The following is a 3,023-nucleotide window of genomic DNA, read 5'->3' as shown; positions in this document are numbered from 1 at the left end:
ACTCTGTGTGGCAAGGCCATGTCAGGAAGAACACATCTGAGCTGAGACATGAGTGAGCCAGTTGTACAAATGTCTGGTCTAAGAAGGCTTCAAGCAGAGAAAACTATAAGTCCTAAACCACTGGGCATGGAATGAGCTTGATGAGGGGCTTAAAAAAAAAGGCTGGATTTTTTTTTTTAAGATTTTATTTATTTATTCATGAGAGACCCAGAGAGAGAGAGAGGCAGAGACAGAGGCAGAGGGAGAAGCAGGCTCCCTGTGGGGAGGGCTCCCCATAGGGAGCTTGCTATGGGACTCAATCCCTGGACCCCAAGACCACCATCTGAACCAAAGGCAAACACTCAACTACTGAGCCACTCAGATGGCCCCAAAAGGCTGGATGAATGAAGTAAGTGATAAGAATCAGAGGTAGGTGTCAGAGGCCAGATTGAAAAGGATGTTATAGACCTTGTAAAAAAGGACTTTTTTTGTTTTATTTTCTAATGATATTCAGCAAGGATTTTTGTTATGGAAGAGATAGGATCTATTTTATGCTTTTAAAAGATATGACGAGTGGACTCTAATTAAACCATATGGAGAGTGACAGGTAAATCTGCCCTAACATTGCTTCTATTTAAAAAGCAATATGCTGCAGTAGCATGGTTCTTTGTAGAATCTTTCATATTAAAAGTAAAATAATGTTTCAGTGAGAAGTCTTTAAATTTTTACCTTATACCTATACTGGAATGGTATTTTTCTCATTTCTCTCTGACCTTTCAGGCCTTAATATCTTCTACTCAATGACACAGAGACCAGTTCAAAAGGTAGCTGGTTCTTGACCCCAGAGAACTCTCAGTCACATTCGTAATCCAAAATGTTGCAGGGAGACTTTGGAAAGGGCTGTGTCATTGTGCAGGCATCTCACCACCAGGACTGAAACAGGAGAGAATATTTCTGACTTGAGGAAGGTATCACAGAGAATGTGGCATTGGAGCAAGGCCTAAAGATGACAAAGAGATTCTAGGCAAAGCAAATCTGAATATGAAATTATTTCTAAAATACAAAAAGCAGCAGAATGAAATAAAGCATGTAAGTAGAAGTGTGTCTGATTTTAAAAATAGAACAAAAAGCACATGACTTTATGAGGAAAAAGTGAACATTTTTAATGTCACTGGCAACAGTAGGAAATGAAATTGAAAGCTACATATTTGAAACTGTGATAAGGAGCTTGAGCATTAATTTCTAGGCCTTCAGTGACGAGTCAGTGAATAATTTTTGAGCAGGAGGTTGACTTTACCAAATTTGTGTTTTAGAAAGATAATGGTAAGAAAGAATGTGGGGATTAGCAGTGGGGAGATCCATTAGACATCTTTAAAATGATCTAGGTCAGTTGTGTTAAAGGTCTGGATTATGGGAGTGGTAATAGACACAGGAAATAGGGATGAATTCAAAAATCACATTGGTGTGGAAATGGCAGGGTTAATGATAGACTCGGGTTTATCTGCCAGAAGGGAGGCTAAGGAAGTTTTTAAAGCTTCAGGTTTAGACTGCTTGCTGGATTGAGATTCTGGTAGTCAAGTAACTTACTACCTGACCCACCCAGGAGAGGTCTTTGAAGGATTACAGTCGCTTAGTAGACTAGAATTTCCTCCAAATCTCCTTATAATCACCCCAACTTTGTCTCTTTCTTCCTCCCACAGTGTTTTCTTCCATTTGCATGATGAATGTAGACTTTCTTCAAACTGGGTATAATACTGTGTTTTGAATTGGAAATGTCTGCTTCCTATTAGTTTTGTCAGCGTATTTAATATTTGTTGTCTCCTTCACAGATGAATTAATTTTGATTGAGCCATTTGCTTTTAACAGGCAATGTTACATATTGTTTGGGGTCCTGTTTCATAAAGCAGCCGTATTTTTCACTTACTGCTGATTTGTATCTTCTTTTCATGAATTTATATTCCATCTATCTCACTCACTCCAATCTAAAGAAGAAATAGAGTTGTAAATCCATACTGGTGATACAAATTGCCTACTATATAAAGTTAAGATTTTCTCAGCTACAAATAATAAAAACCAACACAACTCATTTTTAAATGAGATATTTTTATCTAATAAATCCAAAAAACTAGGGCAACTGCTAGATTGATTGAGAGGATATATATATATATATATATATATATATATATATATATAATCTCAAGGGTACTTTCTTTCAATCTTTTTGTGTTGTGTTATCAGTTTCATCACACTGAGTTTTCTTTTTAGACTGGCTCTCATCATGGCCCTGAGATGATTTTTAGTTCCAGATATCACAGAAGAATCATTGGTTCTTATACTGTATCCCTTTCTAAGAATTGGGTGGTGTCAACTAGACTTGCACTTATTAGCCAGAGTTTAAACAGTTGCTTAGTCTAAGCAATCAAGTATAATGGCAAAACTAATGAGACTACTATTATTGTCTTAGGTTCATCTTCCCCGAAACATGTGACCATCTAATACCTGAACAAAATCAGAGTCCCATCTGCAAGGGTGGAAGAGCATAAAGAATGGTCTTACAGGTAGGCAACCAGCAATATCCACCATTGCAATATACCTTAAGAATGTTTCTTCTGGAATATTTTGATATTTGTTAATTCTATAGAACGTTACCTCAGCGATAACCGCCCTTAATATCTGCCTAAACCTCAGAGCTTCCAGTATCTGTTGTTTACTCATTTGGAGAATGTAGAGAAGATCTGATATTAAAAGTGCTCCCTATTGGAACATAGTCTCATGAACTTGAACAGGACATTGGCAAATTTCGATATTGATCCTGGTCCTTGTTCAGTCATTTGCTGTTAGAATCTAGCGCATTAACACTGTTCTGTGACTGTCGGAGAGTCTCACCTACGTATTTTCTCTAATTAGTAGCTTTATTTTTCAAGCTTCTCTCTTTCATCAAAGAGTACTTATTTTCTTTTTAAAAAAATTTTAAATTAAATTAATTTAATATATAATGTATCATTAGTTTCAAGGGTAGAATTTAGTGCTTCATCAGTTGCACA

General features: G+C 36.6%; 1 long non-coding RNA gene across 1 annotated transcript; it reads right to left on the bottom strand.

The window, feature by feature from the left end:
• Positions 1–1,703: 1,703 nt before the first annotated feature.
• On the bottom strand, positions 1,704–2,787 carry LOC144304508 (uncharacterized). Its single transcript, XR_013371455.1, has 2 exons — positions 2,479–2,787; positions 1,704–1,961 (listed from the first exon to the last, which is right to left on the bottom strand). It is a non-coding gene; the product is annotated as an uncharacterized LOC144304508 (long non-coding RNA).
• Between the last annotated feature and the right edge of the window lie 236 nt (positions 2,788–3,023).

The sequence above is a fragment of the Canis aureus genome, chromosome 34, assembly GCF_053574225.1.
Source record: "Canis aureus isolate CA01 chromosome 34, VMU_Caureus_v.1.0, whole genome shotgun sequence".
In the NCBI taxonomy this organism is placed as follows: domain Eukaryota; kingdom Metazoa; phylum Chordata; class Mammalia; order Carnivora; family Canidae; genus Canis; species Canis aureus.
This window is presented reverse-complemented; position numbering and strand designations above follow the sequence as displayed.